We start from the raw sequence: 13,553 nt of genomic DNA, 5'->3' as shown, positions 1-13,553 counted from the left end.
TTTGATCAAGATGTTATCTATGACCACCCAGGGCTCTTGAGAATAGGTTTCATCCTTAATTCAAAGTAGGCTAATCACTCATTTTAAGCCGCAAAAGTTATGAGATTATCCTACCAATTAAATCATAAATATGTTTTTTAGCCCATATAGGGATTAAAATTAACGATATTATCCCTGGTAGGTTATGAGAAGGACGCTCTAATCCTTATGCATGACTTTAGGAAGAATCGAAAAAGTCGCGATTTTGGCCCAAAATTGAAAAAATCATAAGGGTATAGCCTTACAAAATTCTCAAAATTTGTGCTAAAAATTAAATTCTCAAATTTGATCAAGATGTTATCTATGACCACCCAGGGCTCTTAAGAATAGGTTTCATCCTTAATTCAAAGTAGGCTAATCACTCATTTTAAGCCCGAAAAGTTATGAGATTATTCTACCAATAAAATCATAAATATGTTTTTTTTAGCTCATATAGGGATTAAAATTATCGATATTATCCCTGGTAGGTTATGAGAAGGACGCTCTAATCCCTTTGCATGACTTTAGGAAGAATCGAAAAAGTCGCGATTTTGGCCAAAAATTGAAAAAATCATAAGGGTATAGCCTTACAAAATTCTCAAAATTTGTGCTAAAAATTAAATTCTCAAATTTGATCAAGATGTTATCTATGACCACCCAGGGCTCTTGAGAATAGGTTTCATCCTTAATTCAAAGTAGGCTAATCACTCATTTTAAGCCCGAAAAGTTATGAGATTATCCTACCAATTAAATCATAAATATGTTTTTTAGCCCATATAGGGATTAAAATTAACGATATTATCCCTGGTAGGTTATGAGAAGGACGCTCTAATCCTTATGCATGACTTTAGGAAGAATCGAAAAAGTCGAGATTTTGGCCCAAAATTGAAAAAATCATAAGGGTATAGCCTTACAAAATTCTCAAAATTTGTGCTAAAAATTAAATTCTCAAATTTGATCAAGATGTTATCTATGACCACCCAGGGCTCTTAAGAATAGGTTTCATCCTTAATTCATAGTAGGCTTATCACAAATTTTAAGCCCACAAAAGTTATGAGATTATCCTACCAATTAAATCATAAATATGTTTTTCAGCCCATATAGGGATTAAAATTAACGATATTACCCTTGGTAGGTTGTGAGAAGGATGCTCTAATCCCTATGCATGACTTTAGGAAGAATCGAAAAAGTCGCGATTTTAGCCAAAAATTGAAAAAATCATAAGGGTATAGCTTTACAAAATTCTCAAAATTTGTGCTAAAAATTAAATTCTCAGATTTGATCAAGATGTTATCTATGACCACCCAGGGCTCTTAAGAATAGGTTTCATCCTTAATTCATAGTGGGCTTATCACAAATGTTAAGCCCCAATAGTTATGAGATTATCCTACCAATTAAATCATAAATATGTTTTTTAGCTTCTTCAGGGATTAAAATTAACGATATTATCCTTGGTAGGTTGTGAGAAGGACGCTCTAATCCCTTTGCATGACTTTAGGAAGAATCGAAAAAGTCGCGATTTTGGCCCAAAATTGAAAAAATCATAAGGGTATAGCCTTACAAAATTCTCAAAATTTGTGCTAAAAATTAAATTCTTAAATTTGATCAAGATGTTATCTATGACCACCCAGGGCTCTTAAGAATAGGTTTCCTTCTAATTTCAAAGTAGGCTTATCACAAATTATAAGCCCCAAAAGTTATGTTATTATGCTACCAATTAAATCATAAATATGTTTGTTTAGCCCATATAGGGATTAAAATTAACGATATTATCCCTGGTAGGTTTTGAGAAGGACGCTCTAATCCCTATGCATGACTTTAGGAAGAATCGAAAAAGTCGCGATTTTGGCCAAAAATTGAAAAAATCATAAGGGTATAGCCTTATAAAATTCTCAAAATTGTGCTAAAAATTAAATTCTCAAATTTGATCAAGATGTTATCTATGACCACCCAGGGCTCTTAAGAATAGGTTTCATCCTTAATTCAAAGTAGGCTTATCACTCATTTTAAGCCCCAAAAGTTATGAGATTATGCTACCAATTAAATCATAAATATGTTTTTTAGCCCATATAGGGATTAAAATTAACGATATTATCCCTGGTAGGTTGTGAGAAGGACGCTCTAATCCCTTTGCATGACTTTAGGAAGAATCGAAAAAGTCGCGATTTTGGCCAAAAATTGAAAAAATCATAAGGGTATAGCCTTACAAAATTCTCAAAATTTGTGCTAAAAATTAAATTCTCAAATTTGATCAAGATGTTATCTATGACCACCCAGGGCTCTTAAGAATAGGTTTCCTTCTAATTTCAAAGTAGGCTTATCACAAATTTTAAGCCCCAAAAGTTATGTTATTATGCTACCAATTAAATCATAAATATGTTTTTTAGCCCATATAGGGATTAAAATTAACGATATTATCCCTGGTAGGTTTTGAGAAGGACGCTCTAATCCCTATGCATGACTTTAGGAAGAATCGAAAAAGTCGCGATTTTGGCCAAAAATTGAAAAAATCATAAGGGTATAGCCTTATAAAATTATCAAAATTGTGCTAAAAAAATTAAATTCTCAAATTTGATCAAGATGTTATCTATGACCACCCAGGGCTCTTAAGAATAGGTTTCATCCTTAATTCAAAGTAGGCTAATCACTCATTTTAAGCCCCAAAAGTTATGAGATTATCCTACCAATTAAATCATAAATATGTTTTTAGCCCATATAGGGATTAAAATTAACGATATTACCCTTGGTAGGTTATGAGAAGGATGCTCTAATCCCTATGCATGACTTTAGGAAGAATCGAAAAAGTCGCGATTTTGGCCAAAAATTGAAAAAATCATAAGGGTATAGCCTTATAAAATTATCAAAATTGTGCTAAAAAAATTAAATTCTCAAATTTGATCAAGATGTTATCTATGACCACCCAGGGCTCTTAAGAATAGGTTTCATCCTTAATTCATAGTAGGCTTATCACAAATTTTAAGCCCCAAAAGTTATGAGATTATCATACCAATTAAATCATAAATATGTTTTTAGCCCTTATAGGGATTAAAATTAACGATATTATCCCTGGTAGGTTATGAGAAGGACGCTCTAATCCTTATGCATGACTTTAGGAAGAATCGAAAAAGTCGCGATTTTGGCCCAAAATTGAAAAAATCATAAGGGTATAGCCTTACAAAATTCTCAAAATTTGTGCTAAAAATTAAATTCTCAAATTTGATCAAGGTGTTATCTATGACCACCCAGGGCTCTTAAGAATAGGTTTCATCCTTAATTCATAGTGGGCTTATCACAAATGTTAAGCCCCAATAGTTATGAGATTATCCTACCAATTAAATCATAAATATGTTTTTTAGCTTCTTCAGGGATTAAAATTAACGATATTATCCTTGGTAGGTTGTGAGAAGGACGCTCTAATCCCTATGCATGACTTTAGGAAGAATCGAAAAAGTCGCGATTTTGGCCCAAAATTGAAAAAATCATAAGGGTATAGCCTTACAAAATTATCAGATTTGTGCTAAAAATTAAATTCTCAAATTTGATCAAGATGTTATCTATGACCACCCAGGCCTCTTAAGAATAGGTTTCATCCTTAATTCAAAGTAGGCTAATCACTCATTTTAAGCCCCAAAAGTTATGAGATTATCCTACCAATTAAATCATAAATATGTTTTTTAGCCCATATAGGGATTAAAATTAACGATATTATCCCTGGTAGGTTGTGAGAAGGACGCTCTAATCCCTATGCATGACTTTAGAAAGAATCGAAAAAGTCGCGATTTTAGCCCAAAATTGAAAAAATCATAAGGGTATAGCCTTATAAAATTATCAAAATTGTGCTAAAAATTAAATTCTCAAATTGGGATCAAGATGTTATCTATGACCACCCAGGGCTCTTAAGAATAGGTTTCATCCTTAATTCAAAGTAGGCTAATCACTCATTTTAAGCCCCAAAAGTTATGAGATTATCTACCAATTAAATCATAAATATGTTTTTTAGCCCATATAGGGATTAAAATTAACGATATTATCCTTGGTAGGTTGTGAGAAGGACGCTCTAATCCCTATGCATGACTTTAGGAAGAATCGAAAAAGTCGCGATTTTGGCCAAAAATTGAAAAAATCATAAGGGTATAGCCTTACAAAATTCTCAAAATTGTGCTAAAAATTAAATTCTCAAATTTGATCAAGATGTTATCTATGACCACCCAGGGCTCTTAAGAATAGGTTTCATCCTTAATTCAAAGTAGGCTAATCACTCATTTTAAGCCCCAAAAGTTATGAGATTATCCTACCAATTAAATCATAAATATGTTTTTTAGCCCATATAGGGATTAAAATTAACGATATTATCCCTGGTAGGTTATGAGAAGGACGCTCTAATCCCTATGCATGACTTTAGAAAGAATCGAAAAAGTCGCGATTTTAGCCAAAAATTGAAAAAATCATAAGGGTATAGCCTTATAAAATTATCAAAATTGTGCTAAAAATTAAATTCTCAAATTGGGATCAAGATGTTATCTATGACCACCCAGGGCTCTTAAGAATAGGTTTCATCCTTAATTCAAAGTAGGCTAATCACTCATTTTAAGCCCCAAAAGTTATGAGATTATCTACCAATTAAATCATAAATATGTTTTTTAGCCCATATAGGGATTAAAATTAACGATATTATCCTTGGTAGGTTATGAGAAGGACGCTCTAATCCCTATGCATGACTTTAGGAAGAATCGAAAAAGTCGCGATTTTGGCCAAAAATTGAAAAAATCATAAGGGTATAGCCTTATAAAATTATCAAAATTGTGCTAAAAATTAAATTCTCAAATTTGATCAAGATGTTATCTATGACCACCCAGGGCTCTTAAGAATAGGTTTCATCCTTAATTCAAAGTAGGCTAATCACTCATTTTAAGCCCCAAAAGTTATGAGATTATCCTACCAATTAAATCATAAATATGTTTTTTAGCCCATATAGGGATTAAAATTAACGATATTATCCCTGGTAGGGTATGAGAAGGACGCGCTAATCCCTATGCATGACTTTAGGAAGAATCGAAAAAGTCGCGATTTTGGCCCAAAATTGAAAAAATCATAAGGGTATAGCCTTACAAAATTATCAGATTTGTGCTAAAAATTAAATTCTCAAATTTGATCAAGATGTTATCTATGACCACCCAGGGCTCTTAAGAATAGGTTTCATCCTTAATTCAAAGTAGACTAATCACTCATTTTAAGCCCCAAAAGTTATGAGATTATCCTACCAATTAAATCATAAATATGTTTTTTAGCCCATATAGGGATTAAAATTAACGATATTATCCCTGGTAGGTTATGAGAAGGACGCTCTAATCCCTATGCATGACTTTAGGAAGAATCGAAAAAGTCGCGATTTTGGCCCAAAATTGAAAAAATCATAAGGGTATAGCCTTACAAAATTCTCAAATTTGTGCTAAAAATTAAATTCTCAAATTTGATCAAGATGTTATCTATGACCACCCAGGGCTCTTAAGAATAGGTTTCCTTCTAATTTCAAAGTAGGCTTATCACAAATTTTAAGCCCCAAAAGTTATGTTATTATGCTACCAATTAAATCATAAATATGTTTTTTAGCCCATATAGGGATTAAAATTAACGATATTATCCCTGGTAGGTTATGAGAAGGACGCTCTAATCCCTATGCATGACTTTAGAAAGAATCGAAAAAGTCGCGATTTTAGCCAAAAATTGAAAAAATCATAAGGGTATAGCCTTATAAAATTCTCAAAATTGTGCTAAAAATTAAATTCTCAAATTTGATCAAGATGTTATCTATGACCACCCAGGGCTCTTAAGAATAGGTTTCATCCTTAATTCAAAGTAGGCTAATCACTCATTTTAAGCCCCAAAAGTTATGAGATTATCCTACCAATTAAATCATAAATATGTTTTTTAGCCCATATAGGGATTAAAATTAACGATATTATCCCTGGTAGGTTATGAGAAGGACGCTCTAATCCCTATGCATGACTTTAGGAAGAATCGAAAAAGTCGCGATTTTGGCCCAAAATTGAAAAAATCATAAGGGTATAGTTTTATAAAATTATCAAAATTGTGCTAAAAATTAAATTCTCAAATTTGATCAAGATGTTATCTATGACCACCCAGGGCTCTTAAGAATAGGTTTCATCCTTAATTCAAAGTAGGCTAATCACTCATTTTAAGCCCCAAAAGTTATGAGATTATGCTACCAATTAAATCATAAATATGTTTTTTAGCCCATATAGGGATTAAAATTAACGATATTATCCTTGTTAGGTTATGAGAAGGACGCTCTAATCCCTATGCATGACTTTAGGAAGAATCGAAAAAGTCGCGATTTTGGCTAAAAATTGAAAAAATCATAAGGGTATAGCCTTATAAAATTATCAAAATTGTGCTAAAAATTAAATTCTCAAATTTGATCAAGATGTTATCTATGACCACCCAGGGCTCTTAAGAATAGGTTTCATCCTAAATTCAAAGTAGGCTTATTACTAATTTTAAGCCCCAAACGTTATCTTACAAAATTATCAAATTATCTTACAAAATTATCAAATTTGTGCTAAAAATTAAATTTCTCAAATTTGGACAAGAAGTTATCTATGACCACCCAGGGCTCTTAAGAATAGGTTTCATTCTAAATTCAAAGTAGGCCTATCACTAATTTTAAGCCCCAAAAGTTATGAATTTATCCTACCAATTAAATCATAAATATGTTTTTTAGCTCATATAGGGATTAAAATTAACGATATTATCCCTGGTAGGTTATGAGAAGGACGCTCTAATCCCTATGCATAACTTTAGGAATAATCGAAAAAGTCGCGATTTTGGCCAAAAATTGAAAAAATCATGGGGGTTTAGCCTTACAAAGTTGTCAAATTTGTGTTAAAAATTGAGTTTCTAAAATTTGGTCAGGATGTTATCTATGACCACCCAGGTCGCGATTTGGGGCAAAAATTGAAAAACAAAACAAAATTTTTTAAATTTGGTGAAAATTTCATATTATGTATAATTAAATGACATTACATCACGATATTAGGAAAAGTGCTTATGAAAAAGAAGTAGCTTAGGTCGCAACATATTATTAAATATTGATTAGATTATACATAACTGATATAAACTGAAAGTAAATTTGTTGACTGATCTATTAACTTGGTATCAATATATGCGGTTTTATTATTATATTCTCAATGATCATCTTCATCTCTACCATCATCATCAGCAGCAACACCACCATCCATATCATCACCATCATCTATCAGCACCACCAGCACGGAGAAGCAACCATTATCCCCACGAACACCACCGTCACCACCATCACTACCATCATCATTTAGCATCGCCACCACGACCACAAACACCACTATCATCACCTTAAACACCACAAACAGTATCATCAATCTTCCTCCCCAGTACCACCAAAACAGCACACCACCACGGAAAACACAACTATCATCATCACAAACACAACCGTTATCACCACTACTAACAACATCATCATTTATCATCACCACCACGACCACCATCAACACTTTCATCACCTCAAACACCACAAACAGTAACATCATTTATCATCACCACTGTCACTAAAACCAGCACCACCATCCCCATCATCGTCATCATCATCAATCAGCACCAACATCCATTAAATCACAACCATCATCACCACATAATACCACCATCATCACCATCACTACCAACATCATCATTTATCATCACCACCACGACCACCAACACCATTATCATCACCTCAAACACAACAAAAAGGATCATCATACATCATCACCAAAAAAAAGCACCACCGTCAACATCATTAACAATAATAATATGAAGCTATGCTGGCAACAACTTTTCTTGGTATCTCAGTTTAGTTTTGAAATTTGTAATAAACATCCATAAAGTTTTTAATGTTTACTTTCACTTCCAATCGTTTCAGTAAGGAAAGTGCACACTGTTGTATAATTGCAAGTTCAGAGAATGCACTAAAGAATTCAGTCTATTTTCATCACTTCCTACCGTTTGTTTACCCGTTATAGATTTACAGCATTCTTACAAGTGATTAATAAATCAATAATGTACGTCCTGCATATAATATTGATATCCGAACAAAAACCAATCTCATATTTTGCAAAATGCAATGTAAAGTTACACGGTTGATAAATAAGACAAGAGGAAGAAACACGCAACACGTATATAAGAGTCATTTTCTTGATACTCGTAGTTTGGAACTAACGATATCATTTTGTTTTGTTTTCTGATGAGTTGTAAATGAACCTTGTCTCTAGAAGGAAGTTTACATCATGCCTAGCGTCCAAGAAGCTGTCGTCGGCTGATAAATTATCAATTACCTTCTCTTCTTTACGATCATTTGCTTCTTAATAAGGCTTTAATGAATTTTTGCCCGCTCCAGCCCTTCTACTCCCGTTGATCGAGAAATGTGGAACAGCTGTTTAGGAAACTCAACACTTATCTTTGTTAAACTATTCGTTGTAGTCTCGACCAAGCATGTTGCATGGGAAATTTACCCAGGAAAGAACCTAGGCACGAAAAACCAAACAACCGAACGACTGATCCGCTCTGAACACCTTTACCCATGCATCGAGGCTGTGACTGTGTGATCATCGTCAGGTGCGTATGCCTAATGTAGGTCACAGAAGGTGCTAAAGCTGCTTTCATAAATGTGTCCGAGCGACAAGAATCTCTGTTAAATAAGTTCTTGTAATTCAAAATCAATTACACCATATCGCATACGTATACTAGAACTCCAATACCAACTCTTTGTGTTCCCACTTTCTTGAATAATTTGCTTTCTTAACAGCACCGCATTGCTCACAGTCACACCTATTTGTTCCCTGAGAACATTCAGCAGATGAGTTAACCCAAGTGACATATTGGACGTCTAACCGCATCATGGTTTCATACCCATCACCCTGGAGAAATAAAAGAACAGAGATAAAATATGGTAAGAGTCACCAAAAGAATTAGTTGACATATGTGATATAAGCATGTATGGACGGACGGACGGAGGGGCGGATGGAGGGACGGACGGACGGACGGACGGACGGACGGACGGACGGACGGACGGACGGACGGACGGACGGACGGACGGAGGGACGGAGGGACGGAGGGACGGAGGGACGGAGGGACGGAGGGACGGAGGGACGGAGGGACGGAGGGACGGAGGGACGGAGGGACGGAGGGACGGAGGGACGGACGGACGGACGGACAGATGGACGGAGGGACGGAGGGACGGAGGGACGGACGGACGTATGGACGGACGGACGGAAGGACGGACGGAGGGACGGACGGACGGAAGGACGGACGGAGGGACGGACGGACGGACGGACGGAGGGACGGATGGATTGATATCCTTGTGTAGCACCCCTATTCTTTGTGTATATTCATATAGTGTTAATGCAATTCAAACGTCTTCACCTTCCATAAGTTGCGTAACAAAATCATCTTCTTCCTCGGTAATAGTCGTTGCGGGATGTCCCTATTCGCCGTACTGCAAGCAACTAATTGCTGCACTGTATGATTTCTTTATGAGCATTATTCAAATAAAATGTTCCTGCCACATACCAACACTTTGTTGAATGACAAACGATATATTTTCTACAAACGAGCGACTGAATAGAAAAGCATCCCTAAGTTAACAAAAGTTCATCAATTCGTTTTTAGCTTTAGCAATTATTAATAGTAATATACCGATTAACGATTTAAAACCTCCCATTGTAACATACATATCACCACTTAACGATGTCTGTTAACGGTCCTGTCAGGGAGGATGTTGAGATGTCCCCAGTTGTGGTAAGCCTATTCCATTTGCACTAATATCACCAGCTGTGGTAGCAAGTGTCACGGCTTATGTAGAATTATTCGAGCCTGGTCAAGTAGATGCACTTGACTGAGGAATAGAACTTCCAGGTCCGCTGACTCGTGTCGATTTAACTTCACTTATAAATGTTAATAAGAATCAAATAAAACTTAAAAAGGGGATTAATGAACCGTCACAAATTGGCGTTTACTCAAATTTCGTTCATTCGTTGATTTCTGCCATTAAATTACAATGATATACAGTTGTTAATACATAGTTAGATTAAAATGAGGCAGCGAGACCAGAAATAAGATAACTTTAATTTCTGATTGGACATGAAACCTTACGTCCCGATCACAAACGAGCCTGCCGATTGTCCGTATTGCTTAAATATATATATATATATATATATATATATATATATATATATATATATATATATATATATATATATATATATATAGCGGGAGGCCCGTGGTTCGAATCCCGGTGGAGGCTGAAAGTTTTTTCACTGTTCTTGATTTTCCAACTCATTACGATTTTCATTTATATATATATATATATATATATATATATATATATATATATATAATTTTTTAAATTAAATTGTAATATTTAATAACTCACTAAAATCCATTTTGTCTGAAGCAGTCCGTCCGTTTGAAATAAGCGCTGAAGTTGTTTCAGCTTTCACGTCGATAGATGAAGTATTGATTTCAGCATAGAACCCTCTGAAAAACGATATTGAATTTGCAGGTGTAAGTCCAGATACCAAGGCCATTTTTCATTAAAGTGCAAGAAAAAAATGGTTTTACTCACTCTTCAATTCTCCAACTGAGACTTCCTTTAATGAGGTGAATGTTTTCATTGTCCCGTCTTTGTCAGTTAAACAGCTTGTCATCTTAATTGTTACATCTTGATTGTTAAGTCTGTGGTAAGGGTACAAACAGGGTTTGCTGTAATAAAGCATACACATTCGTCGTCATGTAAATAACACAACAATATCAATTCATAAATATTTTGTAAAAGATGGTAACATGTATAAAATTACTACATATCAGGATATAGAGAACGACTGATAAGAAGCAGTGGTGTCTTACAAACATACCCCCCACTCCCCAGCCCCACCCTTCACCCCATTACACACACGCATGCCTAGAGAGACTCTAGGATTATCACCGAGTTCCAATCATTCGGGCCTCGTTTGATTAACTTGGTATTGATTGTTAGTGTTGTTTTTAAAGAAACAAAAAACAAAAACAAAATCAGCATTGAAACCAATGCAATAACATGGCGCTTGTTACGGTAATAGTTCCAAAACCTGAGTTTATGACCTCTTCCAAAGGAATAATTTCAAAATTAGAGTGAATTCATTTTACAGTTTATCTCCATGCCTAAAAATTTCCACTTCAATTGAATCCGACTTAGTTACTAGAAAACCAGCCTATGTATACATGACAAGATGAATCATTTTAATTGCTGGTAGCTACAAGCATATTCGAAGTTATTATATGTGGTAAATCTGTTCAAAGACAGACAAAAAATATATTTCCATTTTCTATTATGTGCTCATTTACAATCTACAATTTAAATACACATTTTTTAATTTAATGTATACTTCTGTTCATTATACTTTATTTTTTTCGTTCTAATAAAGTGTCTGTTTTTAGCGTTTAGATATCAATGCCTTCAGTTGCATATAGGGTGCATGTAATAAGCTAATATTCATTCAATTATTCGATCGTGTTTTATTTCATTCAGACTAATAAAGTGTCTGTTTTAGCGTTTAGATATCAATGCCTTCAGTTGCATAGGGTGCATGTAATAAGCTCATATTCATTCAATTATGCGTTTGTTGGTATTTTACTTATTTCGTAGATCAGTGGCGTAGGAAGGTACTTTTGAGTGGGGGGCTGAAGACTGATGGCCGGCCTGGGGGAGGGGTCTAAGGGGAGGGGGTGTCCCCCTCCCCTTTGGAATTTTTTGCATTTCCAGGTGGCCTCAGATGCAATTTGGTGCAATATAGCACACTTCGACACCCACTCCATTTTGTAAACTTAATTTTGTATTTTCACCTGGCCTTAGATGCAATTTGGTGCTCCAAATGAGATTTTTTCTCATTTGGAAATGAAAAAGGGGTTTTCTGACTTGCGGAGCGGGGGGGGGGGCGGAATGATACTTCCGCCCCTCCACATTTTTCACTGGGGGGGCTGGCGCCCCCCCCCCCCCCAGCCCCCCCTGTTCCTACGCCCTTGTCGTAGATAATATGGTGTTCACGCTTACTGGTGCGTTTACTAATTGTATTCTCCAATGCAATCAACATCTTTACAAGTAGATATTATTTTCTGGAATCAACTTCATATGTTATCAGTCTCACCTCTCGGACATATTTATTGGTTTTGAACTTTCCATTAAAACAAACAATCTATAAAGTAAAATATCTCAAACTATCTCAATCTTTTGAAAGACCGTTTTTTGTTTAACATTATATAGGCCTACCTTCTATACTGACTCTCATTTGCTTAATGATGACTTAATCCAACAACAAAGCTAATTACCATCATAGCGAGACGTGATATTAATACATTGCGGAAACGTAAACGGTACCTGCAATAATTACATTGCTTTACGTTACAATTTGTTGTTATTGTATATGCGCCTTTTACTAATTGTATATCTAATCTTACGAGGATGTTATCCACAAGTTGTGCTAAGAAACTAATTATAATATGATTGATGCGGCAGGAAGCTTAATTAGGATAATTTATAGAAGGAAAAATATTCCGTATTTCTGTACGGAATAGTCCGAACAGGAGAACCATAATATCGCAAAACAGATAAAACACCAACTAAGGTATAACAAACTTAGTTCTCATCAGTGCTTTTCAATATGATAACACATTAGTCCACAGTCGGAACAGACTTATCTTGAACGTCGCCAAACAACGCCGAGAGCATAGGCAAAGTTGTGGCCAGCTAGGACATGAATTGAACAGACATATATATTAAAGACTGGAGTTCAACATATAGGTAAGTTCTATCCATTTTACGTCTATGATAATTATGTCTATATTATAACTTCTGGTATACTTTTAAATGTACAAACGGTAATGTCGGCTTTTTGGCTAAGATCATGTGTAGTATCTGATCCCTTTCGAGGGGAATGGTGATGCGCACCTGACGATGATCACACAGTCACAGTTCCGATGCAAGAGGACTGGGTGGAGAGCGGATCAGTCGTTCGGTAGTTTGGTTTTCGTGTCCAGGTTCTTTCCGGGCGACTTTTGAAAAGTATAACAAAGGTCGAAATGAAAGGTTACAAACGATGTCAATTTGGTGGCAACGGCTAGCCTATTCTCACCCAACCCACGACCCACGACCCACGACCCACGACCCACTCCATCCAATCCTTCCATCCTTGCCACAACATATATCGGTGTCAGCATAGGCCTATACATATACAGAAAAGAACACGGATACTTAGTTTTCCCTCATATTCCCGAATATCTACTGAATATCAAATCAGTGTGTTAGGTATACAAGAATATACTAACATGTGCTCATTGACAATAACGTGTTTAAATAATACTCCAGATTTCCTCTGATATGATTAACCGAATGGACTAATCAGCATCTTTACATGTACGTGTAAGGCTTTGACCTCTACAGTTTCCGACAGTTTGATAAAATTGTGAAATTG

General features: G+C 35.3%; 1 protein-coding gene and 1 long non-coding RNA gene across 2 annotated transcripts in view; both read right to left on the bottom strand.

The window, feature by feature from the left end:
* LOC139976933 (uncharacterized) overlaps positions 1-13,553 on the bottom strand; it is a 47,079-nt gene that overhangs the window by 31,132 nt on the left and 2,394 nt on the right. The window lies entirely within an intron of this gene.
* Positions 10,478-13,144, bottom strand: LOC139976936 (uncharacterized). Its single transcript, XR_011796325.1, has 3 exons — positions 13,031-13,144; positions 10,673-10,809; positions 10,478-10,584 (listed from the first exon to the last, which is right to left on the bottom strand). It is a non-coding gene; the product is annotated as an uncharacterized lncRNA (long non-coding RNA).

This window comes from Apostichopus japonicus, chromosome 12, assembly GCF_037975245.1.
Source record: "Apostichopus japonicus isolate 1M-3 chromosome 12, ASM3797524v1, whole genome shotgun sequence".
In the NCBI taxonomy this organism is placed as follows: domain Eukaryota; kingdom Metazoa; phylum Echinodermata; class Holothuroidea; order Aspidochirotida; family Stichopodidae; genus Apostichopus; species Apostichopus japonicus.
Note: the sequence above shows the minus strand (reverse complement) of the source record. Positions and strands in the feature narration are given on the sequence as shown.